The sequence below is a fragment of the Malaya genurostris genome, chromosome 3 (assembly GCF_030247185.1).
Source record: "Malaya genurostris strain Urasoe2022 chromosome 3, Malgen_1.1, whole genome shotgun sequence".
In the NCBI taxonomy this organism is placed as follows: Eukaryota; Metazoa; Arthropoda; class Insecta; order Diptera; family Culicidae; genus Malaya; species Malaya genurostris.
The window spans coordinates 36,972,415-36,994,323 of record NC_080572.1 but is presented as its reverse complement, the minus strand read 5'-3'; the positions used below and the strand labels follow the sequence as shown (position 1 = coordinate 36,994,323).

Sequence of the window (21,909 nt, the reverse complement as noted above, 5' to 3'; positions counted from 1 at the left end):
TCAAATGTATGCAATTATATCTTTGTACATACTTGCGATACGGATTTCGTTATTTAAGCTTTCCTTCGCCAAGCTTGTGTTCAAGTTTTGTATGCAAGCAGATTTTTTTTATAGCGTTAAGTTTCTCTACCATTATTACCATTCTGCGATTTCGGTTGAAGCGATAAACTTTTTCTCATTATCAATGGAGTTCATCTTATATAAATTAGAAATTAATCTTAAGTATTCAAAATTTACTCTGGGGTAGTTGTCAACTTCTCAGGCGAAACGACATAACATGGAATTTCATCCGAGCTTGCATGACACAAGATCAGAGCATACCAATTGAAGCTTCAAATCGTTTTATGGCACTTTTTGCCTTGCTGTCTATCAACAACCTACCTCTAGCATGCTACGCGTAGGACTGAAACGTTAGCTAAATTTCACTTCCATTTATAGATTCGCGTGCTTCCCACAGCTTCGCTTTTGCATAGATTGACCAATCAGAGCGATGCTTTACCTTTGATATATCGCTTACTCCTTCAAAACCGTCGTCTATGGCAGGGAAATCCGGTATTTTGGAGATTTTTAGCAGACAAAATGGGACACTGCTCGTTACTAATCAAAATTTCAATCATATATAATTGAAAATACGCGGCTTCATACATTCAAATCGAAACTTAGGAATATTTCCAATCAAATGATGAAATAATAATAATAATTGATACAAAATAGACTGAGCTGTAAGTGTTTAAAACCTGACCACATTTCTACGTGTATTTTTCCTGGAGTTTGCACCCCTATATAGAATTTGCACCCCTATATAGAAATAAAAGATGTGTTGCACATCAAAAGTGAACACGATTGTTTTCAGAGACCGCTCTCATCCAATTTTCACAAGATTAGTAGAGATGAAGGTGAAAATGTGAATATTGGAAAGCCTATCAAATTTCATCCAGATACGACTTCCGATTCCGGAAATATAGACTGACAGATATAAAAATTTTATTTTCAAGGACTTGTTTTGCCTTTCTCATATAGAATGGTTATGCAATTACTGTGAAAATCGATTCTTGCACCGAAATCGTTTGAGTGTAAGTTACCAAAAATCGATTCGGTCATATATGAAAAAATGTTGTATGCTCCGTTTCGAAGATTCATAAAATTGTGTGATCGCACGTTTTTCGCTTTTCTCATATAGAAAGGTTATGCACTTACTTGAAAAATCGACTAGTGAAAATTGGTACGGAGGGCCGAATCGAATGGCCATTCGACTGGCGCAACCGATTTTAACAAACTTAAGTTCAAATAAGAGGAATTATAGTCCAATACAAAATTTCCAATATTCATCCGGATGCGACTTCCGATTCCGGAGTTCTAGGGTAAAGTATATTCAATGAGTAATGATTCTCGTTTTGTACCCTCACTTAAAGCGGCGAAACAAAAAACTTGAGAACAATATTTAAGTGACGGTGTACAATATTTAACACACTCTACCCTATAACTCCGGAACCAGAAGTCGGATCCGGATGAAATTCGGGAATTCCGTATGGGACCACAAGACCTTTCATTTAAATCCTAATTTGTCAAAATTGAGATTATTTGACACATGCATATATACACACACAAACATTGCTCAGCTCAACGAATTGAGTCTATTTTTACTAGTCGATTTTTCTCCGGTTGCTGCGACAAGCTTCAGTACTAATTGTTTTTACCGGGAAATCGTTATCTCATGCTTAAAATTTTGTAAAGGGATAATCGGCCAACTGCGGTATGTAACAACAATAGACGAACCAAAAGAAGAACAAAAAACAAATACAAAAACAGCACTGTCCATGTCCGATACAGAACGTGAAAACCTGAAAGCTTTTATCGTACTTTGCCGTATGCTTTCTTTAATCACTTTACACGTTATCGGGTACTCCTGTCAGCACAAGCAGAAGGTATTCCAAGAAACCAGGCTACCTGCTAGGCACATAACTGGAAATTCGATCCACCTGACCATTGCATTGTACATTATTCGATCGGTGCGCGGTGGTGCGACTCGACCCGATTCAGCCGGGTGGACAATTTTCTATGCGCCTTGTGACTTTGAATGTCCAATTTCAGTACACAAAACGGCACATGATGAGTAATGATTACATCATTTCCTCGCGAAACCGCTGTTGACAAAGGCGTGTTTTTTTCTCGTTCCAAGTCCGTTCGGTTATACGAGCAATCAAATTTGAGGAATGATGCTGGTAGGAATCTAATAAGGCCGCTTTTAATGAGAAAAAAATAGTTTAATAAAAATAAATATGGCCTCCATATTGAACAAGAAGAATTCGCTCTTTTTTTACATAACCCATCCCCAACAGACCGCGAAGGCTGTGTCGTGGCAGCAACAGAATGAATATAGAAACGGCTACAAGATGAATGGTGAAGACGACCGCGGAATGACAAAGGAGCCAATGTTTGCCGTGATGGGTCATCATGGTGCCGAATAGCAATGACTTCTCGGCGAAATCGAATAGGAAATAGAAGTAAAAGAGGCATGGAAAGATGCTGGAGATTGCATTTTGGAAAGTTTTACCGTGATGACAAAGGATATCCGACGACATAGGACAAATGAAACGAAAGCATAACATTGTTAGTCGCAGAGGAATATGACACTTCCATCGTGCTAGTGGATCCCATGAAAGTGGAACTGCAAATGAACCATTAAGAGCAATGTCATTATTCCTTTGGATGCACGAATGGAAAAGATGGCAAAAACGAGACGTTTCTATTTTTTTATAATTCTTGGCCTTTTTCATAATCATTCACGGAATGCTGGAAACTGATCTGATTAATAACAAATACAAACGCTTCTGTGCTTTGGAAAGGTATATAAAAAGAGTGGGTAATGTCAGAGACATGACATAACTAATGTGAATACGAATAAAACAGGTGCGCTTCCTTCACAGCTCCGAATATTGATAACATAAATATTTGATTGCGTGAATTATAATATATCGCTACAATTTCCAGAATTTGAAACAGTATCCTAATAAAATCAAATATTAAAACATTGTTTTCCTAAAATTTCGGAAACTTTTTAACAGTTCTTTGAAAACAAGTTTACAATTGTAATCTACCTTTTCCTTTTCACTTGATTATCACTTTCTTACGTCTTTTCAATATGTATGGATGAAACAAACATTAGATACGTTTCTGTCAGACCACAGAAAATATCAACGTGCATCAATTTTTTAGCTACTTCGTTATATTACTAAAAAAATAATGCAGATAGATTTGAAATGCTATTTGAATTCATCGTCAGTGTATCAGTTTAGAAGTCTGTTTGAAGAAGACTTGCTGTTCTGTTTCGTTTTATAGTAATGCAAGTAGATTAATTCAGGTAACTTAGTTATTGATAGGTAATAACTGTTTACGTATATTCTATGCTTATTTGTTTTTCATGTGTAGTTTCATGCAACTTGAAAAGCCAGGAATATTTGTTGCCTGGGTCATGATTCAATGAAGAAATTAAATTATTTTAATATATTTCTAAGCTTTCAGTCACGTCTAATTTCTATGGCTTGGAAATCTGTTTTAAAATGTTTATGTCATTTGTAGAAAGTTCAAGATCATCGATAAATACATGTTCTGCTACCTTTAATTTGAAATGGTATGGCAAACCCTTTTCAAATTCATTAGAGAGTTTCACTATTTCTACGACGTGCTCTTTGAATCGAATTTCCAAGGTCCTCTTTGTCTGTCCAATATATTTTTTCTCGCAATGAGAATACGAGATTTGATATATTCCGAATTTTCTCAAATATTCTGTATGATCTTTCGACGATTTTAGTAAGTTTATAAGAGTGAGGAGGAGAATTGCTGGAATATCTAAGCAAAAATTTAGTAGATTTCAATTAATCCCTACTTGCTGCAAAGTAAAAATGGCAAATTCTCTTTTTAAAACTATTCGAAACCAAATTATAAATGAAATTTTGAAAGAGAAAATTCAGAAACTATATAGCATTCTGAACGTGAAAACTTTAGAATGTTACTTCATTTAAAATTATCTAAAAAATACCCTAATGGTTTTTCAACTTTGCTGAGTAAAGTAAAATTTACAGAAGAGTGCTAGTCCGAACGGAAACGACATCACCTTCATAAGCAATTCAAAAATTTACGTTCCAAACAGCCTAAGGCCCGTCGGTACGGCCATCTCCGTCAAAAGTGAGTGCATATTTTTGTTGCATGCACACACAACCATTATTAAATAAATTAAACACGCGAATTTTATTATTCCAGCCTTAAAACCTTTCGAGAAATCATATTCGGTTTTATAAGATGGTATGTTGACCAATATTGAGGTCCGGAATTTGTTTCGGTTCGATTGAGGTTATTTTGAACGCTAGAGGAATAAATTAAAAGGCAGCAGAAAGCTACTTCTTATAATAGATTGAATTGAGATTACACATCCGTACGGTCTATTAAGTGGCATTTCATCATGTATGCAACAAATAAAAGCACTCAAAAATGATCAACAAAACGTTTTCGCACATGTTGAAACTGAAATTTTCATTGTTTGAAACAGAATCTTTACTGCAAAAATAACAGAGGTAGAAAATGATTAATAAATGATTTTACATATTCAAATATTTCCACGGTATTGAAGATACCAGAACTGCGCTGCCCATACTCGCATATCAGTCCCATATCGATTTTCGCCAATTCAAAGTTTGCATGAGGAATGAAATCTATCCTCAATATACTCTCAGAAATTGCAATAAAAGTTGAGGGTTTGTTCAGTAAAATGTGAAAAAAATATCAACTCATGCCTCATTTCATTTGTTACAATATTGTAACAGCAAAGGTGTATTATCGATATTTCATGTAAAACTACGATGATTTAGCATTTAGCACGATAAATAAAAAAATCGGAAATAAAATTTTGATCGTCTTTTCTCGACATGCCGATTTTTCATATGAGACTAATATGCAAGGCAGTGCGGAGCAGGTACAAATGTTTGTTACCGGTGCTTGATTTTGGTAGAGCACAGTGCTGCGATGTGATTCAACGAAGCTCACGAATAGCATTCTAAGCAGCTCGTTTTTGAAGTAATTATCCCACTCGAAAGTACGCGTGACGCTATCAAACGAACTTCTAATCAGCTTCTAGAATGCATTGTTCAGCTTCTATGCAGCAGGATAATTTACGCGAAACTTGTTCTGTACTTTCCATCTGTCAAAAATAACCACGTGTTTCCTTAAGCAGCGAGAAAGTTGACGCGGAATTTATTATGTACTTTAAAGCTTTCCAAAGTTCATCGTGATCTTTACACAACAATCTGAATGATTTCAGTAATTGTGTAGTTATACACTGAAACAGTTTTTTTTTTCAGTAGGATCAAATATCGTTATCAATTCAATGGAACCGATTTGTTGATTCTAAAATGTACCAATTAATCAAACTTCTTCGATATGTAACAATGTCTGGCGCTTCTTGACGTTTCCTCCCTTTCTCGTGAAGTATTTTGATTTCACGCTCTTCCCAATTTCTTTTCGCACTTTTGAAAATCTTTCTTCTCGTTTAGTGTAAACGATACCTTGGACCTGCAGACTTAGAAAAAAATCGTGTAAATTTACACGATATCGATGCACATGGAAGGAGCGCCACAATTCATCTAAATTGACAATTTAAAACATGTACATATAATAAAATCATATTATTGGGAAAACAAATTAATTCGGTCCGTTGTTTTTAGGGTCAACAATGTAAAGAGAATTTAAAGATTAATCAAAGTATCGCTAGTTACTACTTTTTCCTATGTCTCGTATTTTGAGGAAATCCAAGTTTTAAGCCAATTTTCGATTTCTGCGAAAATAGTAAACCAATGATCTGCCAGATCGTACTGCATCCGTCGGTACAACCAGTAATCAGAAGCAGTAATGTCAGGAGAATACGGCGTGTGCGGCAAAATTTCTCACTTGAGCGTTTCCATATATTTTTTGCGACATGAGGCCGAGTGTTGTCATGCAGGAGAATACCTTGTCATGTTCTTGCTTGTATTCGGACCGTTGTTCTCGTAATGTACAGCTCAAACATATCAATTGCCTATACCGATCGTCCGTTATACATCCCGATTCTGTAATCCGACGGATTTGTGATACGAACGAATCTACACTTTCGTTCGAGTTCGAATTTTGCATTCTTTATTCCGTTCGACTTGTTTGATTCGATCGACTCTCGTTTGGGAACACTTGAAATTTCGAACACTAGCCATCAAAGCTGTGAACACTACTTACACGTTCTATATTATTTATATTATTAATTTCTTAGTAAACGAAACCGTCCCACTTGTATAAACAAATTAGAACGATTCTAAACCGACCCAACCCAACCCAACTCGAACGGAATGCAGAATGAAAATTTCACATTCGATCGGAATATTTCGAATCGATCGATGTGCAGAATAGGGGTGATAGTATCGCCTGGTTGTAGCAGCTCATAATACATAACACCCTTTTGGTCCCACCAGATGCACAACATGACCTTCGAACCATGAATATTCGACTTTGGTGTTGATGTTGTAGTCAACGGCAACAATTGACCGGGCATAGCGTAGTATTTTTTCTTCTTGGGGTTATAATAGAATATTCATTTTTCATCGATTCGATGCAAAAAACCCTTTCTTTGTTGCCACAATGTTTAATGTCACAAAATCAATGTTTACACACTAATAGTTGTAATATTCTGTCATGACATTACTGTCCAAAAATTACGGCTTGCTTGAATTTACATCATGTATAAGTTTCATTTTTTATAAGAGTTAAATGACTGCATGATATTAAAAATCTTATCCGATTATAAGCAGCAATTAGCATGTTTTCTAATAAAATTACTTAAATCAATATCAATAATTTAATACTTCAATTAATCAAAAAAAAAAACAATCAACTCAAGCAAAATACTCGTTCACGCATTAGCTACAGCGATCAGAAACAACACTATAATGAAATAATTGTGTTTTTTTGTGATATAGTTGTCTTCGCAAATGATAACAAAAGGGCGTTTCGGGGCAAAGACCGCACAAACTACAATTATACATAAAAAATTGCACAAGCATAAAAACCATGTTCCATTTAATGCTTTGTAATTCATTGAAATAAAATCACATTCAAATGTTTTAGATTAATCGAAAAATGTGTACATCAACAGCAATTTATAGAAAACAATTTCGGTAATAAATCCGAACTACCCTTGCCAATGTGTACGAATAACTAACTAGATAAATAATTACACCACTACACATAGCTGGAAAGTTATTCATCACTCGTGTGCCTAACTATCACGAAGATACTGATACTCAGTAAGCCTATATTTTCATCACGAAAAACCTTGATTGGTAATACGAGTAGGCATATGTAGCGGTTCAAATACAAGCTCATGTAATAGAACGAAACTAAGAACCCCGGAACACCAGTTGCATAATTTATTTGCAGGAACATTATTATTATAAATGGGAAAATGCTTACGGAGGACTTATTCTCTTTGCCAGTGGAGAGTAGCCTTCACAGATCTTTTCATTCGAGCCATTTTTGTGTTATTATGGTGAGCCCCTCAGTTAATTGTTCTGTTAATTTAGGTAGAGAAAGGCTTTCCTGATTTTCGGACAAATGTGAACGTTAACTCATATGTGTTTACATTGTTTGAGTAAATAATGTAAGGATAACTAAATGGTTTACCTGAGGTATTTCTATTAATGCAACTGACTGAAACAAGCCAGTGAGATTGAATCAATTCATTTTCTGTCGAATTGAAACGAGTGCTAAATTCTGAGAACCGGCTGCATCGAACCACTCTAACATTGGTAGCCGTAACCAAGCAGCAGCATGTTCAATTTAATGAACGGATGCTAACTGAAATGGCTGCTGAATAGTGTGATGAGAATCTCATGCAGACGATGAGGCATACATGCAAATACATTTTGAACAGACATATATACATGCAAATAATCGCCTAACTTTTAGACTAATATTTGCATTTCAATTGCCGCTTTTCCATGGAAGAAACACTAGTACAACATGCATACATACTAAATTTGATGCAGAATGTAAATTCCGCCGACAACGTCTCCTCTTGCAACAAAAGCTATTCTCTTCTTCTCACATGCATATTACCAAAAATTTCATACCATAATTGTTTGTAAACAATTTTCAGCAAAACAAATAATGAACATAGCTCAAAATAGCAACTAATGTGATGCTGTTTCAGATTTCAAATGAACCTAGGCCACTTTTGAAGTTCGTTTTCGAACTTAGGTGAATGTTTTGGTACCGAACCAAATAGGAACATTTTAGAGTAAAATGTAAGGGAGATTATTTATATTTCAACTTGGAATAAAATTAACTCAAGGTTTATAGACTTTAACACTAAACCGTAAACAGGTTATCAATAAACTATAGGATTGATTTCATACCAAGAATTACAACTGCAATCTTCTCGGTCGAGCTGCATTCTTTTCAAGCCTCTTCATTTTCGAAGAACAAAAGCTTTCACTTATAAATATAGTTTCAGCTTGGTTATGTTGGAAAACATAACTTGAGAAGGTCAGACTCGGACAAAATAAAAATCCTAATTCCATTATGCTCATACAGAAAAGAAAGCGATAGCAGAAGAAAATTCATCAACGATGAAAGAGAAGATACAGCAGCGAACAGTCCAAGCACCCTCACGGTATTTTTTTTCTTTGTGAACGGCAAACCTTTCCCGGTCAATGAGCTTCCTGGAAAAGTCTTGTATCAACCAACTGGAACCAAAATGCTTTCGAAAACGATAATTCCATGTCAGTCTCCTGGCAACCTCATGCCACACTTAGTTTCACTCATTTTCTTTCGTTTGTCCGCCCGAAAACGAATTCGGTCATGATGAAGTGCAAAGAAATAACATTGAGGCAGGTTAGGCCTTAATGCTTTCGAGCTAACCTTTGACTCAGCCATCTTGTTCTCCGAGGCAGGAAAGTAGCGAACGCCCAAAAGCTCTACTGTACTTTCCTTTGTGCTGTTACATTCATTGAAAATCCACTTAAAAGTTTTGCGATATTTTCAAATGTAAAAAATATGAATTTTTTTCGGATGGTGACGAAAAAAAACTTAGGCAGATAATTGCTTTTCATGATTTTTTCATGGAAGGTAATTATTTAAGCTTACTTGCAAACAAATTCTACGTCCTTGCGAGTGGCCTTCCAGCAATTAACCGGAACATTCGCCATTACGGACGAAAACATGCCTGTAGGCATGTTTTTGAGTTCTTTTTTTATTTATCAATTCCGCCTCAGTTTTCGCAACAAAATTTTTGAAATAGATTTTACACTTCAGGTTAGTCCAGAAATTCTCGATGAGACACAGCTGGAGGACGTTGGTAGGGTTGACCAACTTGGGTACCACATCGATATTCAGCAGCTCGATCTTCTCTAACGATCGCTTCGAGTAGTGGGCCGACGCCAGATCCGGCCAGAACACCGCGTCTTCGTCCTAATGGTACTTCTTGACGAACGAGGTAACTTCCGGCAGGCGTTTTGTACTATAAATTTCGCCATTCACGGCCAGTCCGTGGATCAAGTTCGGAAATCAAATGGCCGTGACTTCTGGTTTCGGAGATATGATGGTATAAGTGACTTAACCGAGAAAACGTGTTATTTTTGTTTTGTTCTACAAGCTTAGGCTCGTTTAAAAGCTGCTGTTAGGCCATTGATCAAGTTCGAAGATCAAATGCTTGGGACTTCTGGTTCCGAAGATATGATGGTATAAGTGCGCTGTTTATTTCCCGCTCAATTTTTTCAGAGATGGCTGATCCGATTTCAATAACCTTTAGCTCATGTGTACGCTACTGTTGAGTCATTGATCAAGTTCGAGGATCAAATGGCTGTGACTTCTATATCCGAAGATATGATGGTATAAATGACGTAACCGGTAAAACGCGTTGTTTTCGCTAGGGAAAACCTGACCTAGGGTAGTTTCATAAAAAAACACACCCCTTTTTAAGCACTTATCTGGTGCCCAAACCTATTTTTTCATTATTTAGGCAATTTTTGCGTAATGAACGTGATGTACACAACATTTTTTTTTTATTTCGTCCATTTCATTTCAACGTTTCGTTTTTAAATCCAGCAGGGTAAAAGGCGGATGGGTAATGTCACGAACATTACTGAAGAACGTGAATACGAATATAACTGACACGCTTCTTTCACTCTTCCGAATATAGATAATTGCCCGTATTAGTTGATTGTGTGACCTTTGCAACCTTTACTGCTTCTTTTCCAGAATTGTAATGGTTCATTTGTACTAAAGTACGAAAAACATATTCTACCTTACAATTGAATAATACGAAACTAATAATAGTAAACAAAAAATCCAACAAACATTTTTGTAGTAGTTTTTGTGGATTTACATAGTCAGTAGAGGGAAAATTTGCATAATCGTTTGAGAATATTTACCACCGAATGCCACAAAAATGGTAAAGTGTCATAAAAATAAATTTAAAAAATCAAAAGTGACAAACAAGGTTATTAAATAGAAAATGTTGGCTAAATTGCATTTAACGTGCACCGTAAATTGAAATGTCAAAAATCACTCAGCAAGATGTCCAAATATGGTAACGGGGGTATTTTACCTACTCTAATATATTTTGGTCCGGCGCTCATATTTTTGGTTGTAATCAAAATGAAATACATATTCATATTCGTTCGGTGAAACCCAGTAAAACATGGCGACCGTTGTGACGCACGGAAGTCAAGACTAGATAAAAGCTTCTCCAAGCCAGCTGATACCGACTCGAAACTATTCTAACATTTTCAAGTATAGGCCGAACTAGCGAGCAATATAACGCCTTCAAACAATGTGGATCTTTAAAGTCACGTTCGATTTTAACAATAAAACCTAATTGTCGAGCCTCTTTTGTAATTAATGAAGAACGATGCATATTAAAAGTGAGTTTAGAATGCAACAAAACACCAAGGTCATTAACACGATCAACTTGTTGAAGCCTTTGTCCGTCAATTTTATAGTCAAAATGTGATGTATTCAATATTCGGTGGAATGTAATGACCTGGCATTTTGAAATGCTGACGATAAGCCAGATCCTTCAACACCAGGTAACGAATCCGTCCGCAGAAGCTACATAATATATTAAAAAATAAAATAATCTTTAAAATTCTGCGACACGATTTTCTTCGTTTTAATTACATCCAGAAATATGTACGCCGAACCGTAACCCAAGAGGTGTGTATTTTCATAATCAACTGTGTTGTTTTTTTCCTACAAAATTGAATGCGAGTCAAAACAACAAACCGTTCCACAATATATTATATTAATGCTGCGTTTTTGTTTTTACTTTCAAGAGGTATCAAGGGGTTGCTGGCGTATATAATGAATAGTAGAGTAGTACTATTATAATTCTATACCTGAGTCATAATGATGAAATTGTGAGATTTACAGTCAGAGCAAAACATTGTTAAATCGACATAAACCTTTCAAATGGGTCCAAAAGCAAATGATATATTTTCTTTGTTTATATTCTGTTCTATTGATAACCCAAAAAGGTTAACGTTGACTTTCTAATTATTTCTGTAGAACAATACCAAAAAATTTCATTTTTCTTTCAGATGAATCAAGAACAATTAGCATAATAATCCAGAAAAATCGAAAGAAGGTTATGTTATGAGGTTAGAAGGTAATAAAGTGTAGCAAGGTGTGAGGTCACTTGGATTTCTATATCTTTTGCAACTCCTGAAAATTTGCAACTCTTCAAACAGAAAAAAATGTGTACACCTTCATAATGAAAAAAAAAGGAAATTCAAAAATTAACAAAACAACTATTAATTGTCCTTTTTTAAAGAAGAGCGAAACTCCGTTCCTACGAATGCTTCAAAGTCCAGCAATTTAAATTTTGATTTTACATAAATATAGATCTTATTATTACACGCAGAAAAACCTTGGTTGTTTAAATAACAAAACGATCTGTTGCCAAAAAAAATAGTTTCTTTAAACCTAGATAGCGCATATTCAAACAAAATATGCTAAAATATGGCTGATTCGTTAGAATTACCTGGAATTTGTTAATTTTTACAATATTTTTGTTTACGTCTATCTATAAATTACCTGCTATCAAATTTAAACGAAAAAATTGCAATAAAAATGCATTACGCTGGATCAACCAGAAACAGCATATTTTGTTTCTTTCCAAGTTTTGTCTATGAATCAATCCACGATGAAAATATAAGCTTTTTCCAAAGCTGTAAAAACTAATATGAGCAACGACTGGAGAAAAAAAATTCAATGATTGTACTGAACTAAAAATGAAAACAGTATTATATTTCATTGGAAATGGTTTTATTGTTTTTCAAAATATTCCTCTAGATTATCAAAACACTTTTGCCTACGCTTGAACCAATTTCCATAACATTTTTTCCACTCTTCTTGAGGTACCCCCAAAACATGGTTTTTGAACGCTTCAACAGCTTCGTCAGGAGTATTGAATTACTCTCCACGCAGTTTGTTCTACACAAAAGGGAACAAATAGAAGTCGTTAGATGCCAAGTCAGGACTATACGGTGGGTGGCCCATCAATTCGATGTTTTAGGGGCTCTGTTATTCGGTTGTTTGAGCCGATGTGTGAGAGCTTGCATTATCGTGACAAAAATGATTTTGTGTCTTGCGTTTATTTTCCTCATTTCACGAAAAACTTCTGGCAAACCATGGTATACCAATTGATGGTCTCACGATTCTCTAAAGCAACGGTAGCGATATGTCCGTTTATACTTAAAAAATAAGCCACCCTTTCCTTTGAAGTACTTCGAGCGCAAACAACTTTTGTTGGATTTGATTTTTCTTGGAACACCCATACAGTCGACTGCTTTTTAGTTTCGGGCTCATATGAGTAAATCCATGTTTCGTCACCTGTGTTAATGTTATACTTGAAATTTGAAGCACCACGATTGAATTTTTTCGGCATTTCTTTGCACCAATCGACATGAGTCGGCGGAACGTGAACGAAACAATCAGCAGAATTGTGCATAGGAACCGTCGCGCAATCGTTTGCGTTTACAGTGTGCAGAAGATGAAGTACTAAACGAATTCCGAATCAAATGCACCTACCGTTACCGTTTCATCTGATTCGGAATCCATTTGGAAATCACAATGAATTCCGACTCAAATATCAAACGATTTTGCCGCGATTAAACGCCAAATGCATTGGATTCTTAAAAATGCAAGTTTAAATTTCTTTAAAGGCGATTTGCAAAAACTTACAAGATATCGATCGAAATTTTTCGTAATAGGGGACTTAAATGCTAAGCATGTCCAGTGGAATTGTAGGCAAAATAACAGTAATGGTAAAATACTTCATAATCAACTCTCAGCTGGTTACTTTACAGTTCTTCATCCCAGTAATCCTACTTGTTTCTCTTCCGTGAAAAACCCGTCTACAATTGATCTGGTTCTAACAGATCAAAGTCACATTTGTAGTGAACCGATTACTCATGCTGATTTTGACTCAGATCATCTTCCTGTAACATTCAGACTTTCCAACGAAGCTATAATTAATCCAATTAGTTCTATTTTCAACTATCATAGAGCTAATTGGTTGGATTACAGATCTCACATTGAAAATCATGTGGATCATGAAACTATTTTAGAAAATTCTGCGGACATCGACACAGCAATTGATAATTTGAATCATTATATTATCGAAGCTAGAAATCTTTCAGTTCCCAAAGCTCAAACTAAATTAAATTCTCCTATCATCGATGACAATCTTCAACTGCTCATTCGGTTGAAGAATGTTCGTCGACGACAATATCAACGTTCTCGTGATCCTGCTATGAAAAACATAGTTAAGGATTTACAAAAAGAAATTAAACATAGATTTACTCTTTTGCGAAATGAAAATTTCGCTAAAGAAGTTGAACAAATTAAACCATATTCTAAACCTTTCTGGAAACTTTCTAAGGTTCTTAAGAAACCTCAGAAACCAATTCCTGCTCTCAAGGAAGGAAATCAAATACTTCTTACAAATGGTGAAAAAGCTCAAAAGCTAGCTCAGCAGTTCGAGAGTGTCCACAATTTTAATTTAAACGTTGTGAGTCCTATTGAAAATGAAGTCTCACTGAAGTATGATCATATTTCAACCCAAGTGTTATCACACGATGACATTATTGAGACGAATTTTGATGAAATTAAATCAATTATTAGGAAACTCAAAAACATGAAGGCTCCTGGTAATGATGGAATTTTTAATATTCTTATTAAAAATCTTCCCGATGTTGCCTTGAGACTCCTGGTTAAAATTTTCAACAAGTGTTTTTCATTAGCTTACTTCCCAAAAAGATGGAAAAACGCTAAAGTAATTCCTATCCTAAAACCTGATAAAAACCCAGCAGAAACATCAAGTTATCGCCCAATTAGCTTACTTTCTTCTATCAGTAAACTTTTTGAAAAAATTATCTTGTTAAGAATGATGACTCATATAAATGAGAATTCAATTTTTTTACCAGAGCAGTTTGGATTTCGTCATGAACATTCAACTACTCATCAACTTGTCAGAGTAACGAACATGATAAAAGCAAATAAATCTTCTGGGTTATCCACTGGAGTTGCTCTTCTAGACATAGAAAAAGCATTCGACAGTGTTTGGCACAAAGGTTTAATAGCAAAAATGTCTGATTTCCAGTTTCCTATTTATTTGATCAAAATGATTCAAAATTATTTAACTGATCGTACTCTTCAGGTTAGCTATCAGAATTGTAAATCTGAATTGCTACCCGTACGAGCCGGTGTTCCGCAGGGTTCGAGTGTAGCTCCAATCTTGTATAATATTTTCACTTCTGATCTTCCAAATCTACCCGTTGGTTGTCAGAAATCGCTATTCTGTGACGACACAAGTCTGTTAGCCACAGGTAGAAATCTAAGAGTGATCTGCAGTCGCCTACAAAGAAGTTTAAATATTTTCAGTGATTATCTGTCAAAATGGAAAATTAAACCAAATGCAGCAAAAACGCAATTAATTATCTTTCCTCACAAGCCAAGAGCTTCTTTTCTAAAACCAAACAATAATCACATTCTCAAATTGAATGGCTTGGAATTGACATGGTCTGATCAAGCTAAATACTTAGGTTTAACGTATGACAAAAAACTCACTTTCAAGGATCACATTGAAGGAATCCAGGCAAAGTGTAATAAATATATTAAATGTTTATATCCTCTTATAAACAGAAATTCTAAGCTCTGTCTAAAAAACAAATTGTTAATTTATAAACAAATTTTCAGACCAGCCATGCTTTATGCGGTACCAATTTGGTCAAGCTGTTGTTCCACCAGGAAGAAAACGCTTCAAAGGATTCAGAATAAAATTCTGAAAATGATTCTGAAGCGTCCTCCCTGGTTTAGTACAAATGAGTTACACAGACTCACAAATATAGAACCATTAGATGTAATGTCACATAATATTATAAGCAAATTCCGACAAAAATCGATGCAATCTTCAATTGAATCGATTCGCTCTCTGTATTAGTTAGTAAGTTAGCATATAAGTTCCTTTTCCCCATTACACAATACAAGTAGGTTTAGAATTTTCCCTACACAAAAATCTCAGAATTGCGGAAGCAAATGATGTCTTCATGGTAATAACCAAATCATATATATATATATATATATATATATATATATATATATATATATATATATATATATATATATATATATATATATATATATATATATATATATATATATATATATATATATATATATATATATATATATATATATATATATATATATATATATAACAGGGCTGAAAAGTCACCACTTGTGGCTGAACACCCAATTTAAATCTTAATAATTTAATTTTAACTCATATTCCAATAAATAGTTATTTTAATAAAAAAAAAAAAAAAATGCAAGTTCCCAAACAAACTGCCCGACCAATGCAATAATCGAATAATGGTATTTAAAGATTCATTTTTCAAACAAATTGACCTGGCTTAAACCTTCTCAAAAATGTATGATCATTTTGAGAGTGGTGAATTAATACCAAAGAGTTAATTTTTATTTTCTGCATGTACTACACGGAACCACTCGCGGTCCCATTTTAACCAGAATATTAGTTGATTTTCTGAATTCGATTGGTTAAAATTTGGTACAACTAATCGATTGTTGTTTCAACTAAACTGTCATTTTTGTTTTTCGATTAGCAGAAACGATGGTTGAAACAACTAATTTAACTGTTTGAAAAAAAATCTGTCAATTAGTTAGGACACATACCTTTCAATTTCAACAAATATTTTAGTTGAAATAACTGGTGTTGTTATTTAAACGAAATTCTGTTAGTTGAAAAATGAATCGGTTTAATTTGTTTTAGACATTGCAAATAGTTGAATCAACTCGAACAATGTTATTGATTTGCGAATATAATCAAAATATACTTACTGATACATGTCATGATCTATTTGAAATAAGTTCGGTATGTTGAGATCCATGAAATAAATATCGTTGTTAAAATATAAACAGTATTTTATATTGACATGTAATATCATTAGGGCTGGGAGAACCACCAATCACTGCTGATTTCAAGTGATCTTAACCAAGGAATAAATTATCATTGCGAAATCAGAACTGATCTGATCTCTAAGTGATTTTGATTTTTGTATGATCATGATCATGTCAAGTCGAGATCAGTAAAGATCTAAATTCTAAAAAAATACTTCTGATTCGATCGGAAATGATTGATGTAGAAAAAAGTTTTTTTTCAGCAAAAGTACCCGGAGGGGCGAGTAAACTAGCGAAATCATTAAATTTACCTAAAATGAGTATTGAAAGATGATGCCTTCAAACGATTGAACTAAAGTTATGCACTGATAATTTTAGTCAATTTACCTTATGATAAAAAAATAACCTGAATCTTTATTTTAAAATTCCCGCGCTTGTCCAATCGGTAAACTTTTATTCTCTCAACGTTGACAACACTTTTATACATATTCTGTCAAATTTTGACGCATATCGTACGATTAGTTTTTGTTCGGCGTCAATTAATTCAAACGCGCCATTCAATCGCAGCGCGTTATGTGTGTTTGAAACCCTTCCCTTCTATTACCTTTATAAATTAAATTCATGTCGAAAAGCGTTTTATTGCTAATGCATGAACATCATCATCGGTATCAAACAGCTGGAAGTAAAGCAGTCTGCTGGAAGTAAATCAATGATCGAATTTGAAGCATAAAATTTTTCGGTATACCTGAAATATTACGAGATGATCATTCATAAACATTTTCTAATTTGTCACCAAATCTTTTTCATCTTAAACAAGGCTAACTTTATCACAACACCGCTGTTAGATAAACACTTGTTATGGAATCATAAATTTCTCAAATCGAATGGACACAATTTCACCAAACGCTTTAATCATCGATGTTGTTTTCATTGACATTTTGAAGCGACGCTAACAGATTTCAACTAAAAAAGTTGTTGATTTTACATTGCGATTATTGTTTTGCTTTCAACTGTCTCCGGCACAGCATTCAAAACAACATATATTTCAACTACTTGAATATATGCAAAACAAAAACCATATTGGTTGAATCAAAAAGAAATTACTTAAATCAACTATCGCAGATTTATGCTGATAAACTGCGATATCGCAATTTTATGATCGAACTATAGTAGTTTAACAAATCAGGTAAAAATTATGTGAAACACTTTTCACTCTTTTCCTTGTATCTAGAACCTGGAATCGTAACCTCCACCATTAATGTAATGTCTTTGATCTTTGAATTACCACCATTGTTATAAATAGTTATTTATATTATTTCCTATACGTTCGTTTAGTTTTATCATATTTGATACCGGACTAATTTTTACTATGTGTCTTTCATTTAGCCTCAATTTTAACCGGTATTTGTCGTTCGTCGGAGTTGATATCGACCTTTATAAGGGCACAGTTTCAGTCCCAATGCGCCAATGTTATTCGTTTTCCCTTCAATCCGGTTATGCCTCTTACATTACCCAAGTAACATTTTTAATATTAATAACTACTTGTAGCTGTCTTCAATGCTACATCATAAATCTTGCACTCTTAAACTCTTCGAATGCCACTATAAGAAAAGCAAAGCGAGGAATCAGCATAAATCTGCGTTAAACCTTTTCGGAATAATTCAAAATTCAACAAAAATGTTTAACCTGCTTTACCATCAACATTAAATTTATTCGGATGGAATGAATTTCGTAATCGATGAACTGTCATTTTGATAACATTTTTTTGAATATGTGTGTGTCATGTCGGTTTTGAATGAAATCAGTAAGAATATCTTAGATATTAATTGACGCTTTTTCTGAATGTAAAAACTTTACGAACTTTTATTTTCATCGTGAATGTATGGATAAAATTAGGGATTATAACTAATCGCCTTGAAACAAATACGCTTTTGCGAAAGTCTCCGTGATTTATGAAAATTTATTTTCGTAATTCATCGTCATTTTTGTATAAACCTTCTTCTTTGTGGCAAACCTTGTGCATACGTTCTGAAAATTGATCATAAAAGTCCATCATATTTCCTCGTTTTGTATTTCGAAGTTCATTTGATGTCAATATTTGCTACAATATATAACATCAAAATGACGGCCATGAAATTTTCCTTAATGCAAATTACACTTAACCTAGGAAGTAACAAATCAAATAGCCCACAACAAATATGTTATAAATTTACTTTCGAAATAACGAATTCGTCCTGAGTGAAACTGTCATTCAATGAACACGCACACACAAAACTAAATTTATAAAAGAATTGAACTGACTATAATGATTTAGGGAGAATGCTTGAAAGCAATATCAAGGGTGTATGCATAGTTTTCTTCTAGAACAAGTTGTTTTATTTTTAGTTCAGTTGTTTGTCTAGGTTAAGAGTTTTATAGGAGCTTTAAAAACTATTATATTACTTGTCCCAAGAGACACTAATTATAGTTGTCATAGAACGTGTAGTGATTGTAGAATCAATTACAAAACTCTTATAAATTAAGAGCAGAACCATAATGCATTCGAATTGTTCGATATTAATAAACGTAGATTCATTTGAAAAATCCAATAATACTACCTAATTTTATCAGGAACCGACTCCCTGTTCCGAAATATCGAGATAAAATGAAAAAAATGTATTCGTATTATTGTATATTTTCTCGGAGTTGGTTGAACCGCATTTCTAAATCTTTGATTCAAATGACAGGTCTTAAAGATCCATAGTCTGCTGATTGACCCCATTTGACCGTTTCAGTTCTTTGTTCAAAAAAATATTCGCTTTGGTCCGACGTGATCGATTGATGACACGCTGTTTTGGCTGGTAATATGTTCAATAGAATATTACTATACAACAACGTCAAGATATTGCACTTCACACTATGCTGGAAGCATTTTCATGCCCGCAAAATTTCACTTCCGTTAAGTTGCAGGAAGTGAACGACGGGGTGGTTTGTTTGAGAGAACTGCATAGATTGTGATGCGCTGATGTCCTTGTTATTATATTTCTGTAACGTTTACATAGTGTAGCAGGAATAGCAGCTAGTTGTCTCTATATATGTCAGCTGGGTGACGAATGCAGGGTAATGACAGTGTGCTGAGACAAAACGGGTGAAGTGCACTCCACGCTACATGGGCCCTCTTCTGATTCTGATTCTCATTTGCTTCGGAAATGTTGTTACACAAGAATAGTACCGACAAAAACCGGCGCACGCTGTAAAATGCTTTTTCATCCACTGCAACCGACGACGGAAGTACCAACTATTTAGCCTCTGTAACAAGAACCAGTAGGTGTGCAGTATGCGGACTCTGGGCTGAGCTATAGGTGGAGTGGTAAAATGGGTAACCAAAGTTCTGAAAATACACACGTTCCCACATGTGGCTGAGAGAAAATTTAATTTAAATGCAATTAAAATCGCACTCGTGAATAAAGTGCAACTGTTACAGGCTGTGTATGTGGAAATTCTGTGAGATGCGGGATGCAAGTTTCAGAGGTTCGGTTGATATGCGGACTGTGGACCACGGACTCGTACTGCTAATGTACTACGGTATACTGTGGCTTGCGTCACATGAACATCAGGGCTTGATTGTATGGAACTAATATACTTCAGCTGGATGGGTGAATTGGTAGAGTACTAGCTTCAAGATAATATTTCTCTATTTAATGGTGTTTTAAAGCTGTATTATTACTTTTTTATAACATCGTAATGCATGCTGATTGAAAAAAAAAACAATTCAAATCGGAAAATTATTTAAAAGCAAAAGAAAGTCAATGTATTAAATATATTGCTTTCGTGGATCTTGATCCTCGGTCCCTACAGACTTCATAGACGATTCGAAAATTTCTGCACGAGAACCCTATCACTCATAAAATTCCGCTATTGCAGCTGCTGATTCTTAGCTTGGCTGTTTCATCAAGAAAATTACAACTTACAGTTCTGTTGATTTTTTTCATTTCATTTTTTCATAGCTAAAAAATTACTATTAGGTAAAGTTGCTACAAAATGATAAATACGGTAGTTTCATCCTCCGAAACGACTTTGGAGAAAACCAAACTTTTCAAAGATTCTGTTTTTAGACACGAGAAAACTTTTAATTGCTGTGACAGTAACTTTTTTGTTGACCTACGAAATAACAAAAATCGGATAGTATCAGGCACTCACCAAAAAGGGGGGGGGGGGGGGGGGCGTGGGAACCCGAAATCAGCCAATTTTATTGATTATTCTTTCACATCTTATCTACTCATAAATTTTTTATAAATATAGATTTTTATTGAATTTATTGGGGCCAAACGGCCAAAACACCTATAAAATGCTCCTTCAGATTACACTGTGAAATAGTGGTTTCGTAAACCCCACTACTGATCAAGCTCGCAGTGAAAGACCCTACGATGCGGTTTCATTAGATAGTATCGAAACTACTTGAAATGGAGCTGGATGATTCTAAAATGACTGTGCGCGAAATGACAGATGCTACAAGGATTACTACTAAACGCACACGTCATTGTTTGGGGACAATCCTGCAAATTGGAAATATATCCTGTTACTGGGTGCCAAAAAACAAGCTTTTTCGGGCGAACGCGAGCTGGTAATATTTTCAATTTCGGAAACATGGCTTATGGCTATTTTGTTGATTTTTTGGTGTCGATGAGTAACTGTTCATGAAACCTAGACCCATTATTATACGCCCGATTACCAAATAATGAACTGAAATCGTTACGAGTGCTCCGAAGCGGCCTAAGAAGAACCCATGGGTCGAAAATGTCATGACATATGTTTTCTAACATTGTCATGGTATACTTTTGCTAGACTAGCCTAGGAAGGTATAGTGGAAGTAAATTTGTTCACCAAATAACCATAAAAAATTTGCAAACTAGATCGGTTTTCTGAATTGTTTTAAGGTATTTTTTTCTTTTTGAATTGATGGTTTTAACACTTATCACTATGGTATTCCAAAACGAGAAGACGAATCTGCACAATTTTGTTATAATGTCTTACCCTTTCACTAATTTGTCACTTACCCTTTAACACTAAGAGATTTTTGCTTCAATTCCTCACAGTACCATCGACTTTGAGTAACCATATGTCAGGAACAATTTGATAATTTTACCTAAAATTTACACTGAATCAATTTCCAATAAAAAATAATTGTTAACAGCTGAAAACTTGAATTTCAGGCAACCCATAACAATTAAATAATAAACTAATACTTTTGAATCTACAAAGTTATTGACAGCGTTCCGAGAATTCGATACATAAGCAAGATCATCAGTAAGATAGTTTGTTTTGGGCCCCTCCCGAAACGGAATCCTGGGTACGGGCCATGATAGAATAATCCACCAGATGCGATGCCATTTGCTAAGATCAAAGACGAAAATTATCTCATTCGTAAATGAT

General features: G+C 34.6%; 1 protein-coding gene across 5 annotated transcripts in view; it reads right to left on the bottom strand.

Annotated features, from left to right (window-relative positions):
• LOC131436968 (uncharacterized) overlaps positions 1 to 21,909 on the bottom strand; it is a 193,077-nt gene that overhangs the window by 148,580 nt on the left and 22,588 nt on the right. Inside the window, exon 2 of one of the 5 annotated variants that reach the window (XM_058605980.1) lies at positions 21,534 to 21,622. The exons of the other annotated variants lie outside the window; for them this stretch is intronic. The gene's annotated coding sequence lies outside the window, so the exon portion shown is untranslated. The remainder of the gene's footprint in view (positions 1 to 21,533; positions 21,623 to 21,909) is intronic. 5 annotated transcript variants of the gene reach the window in all.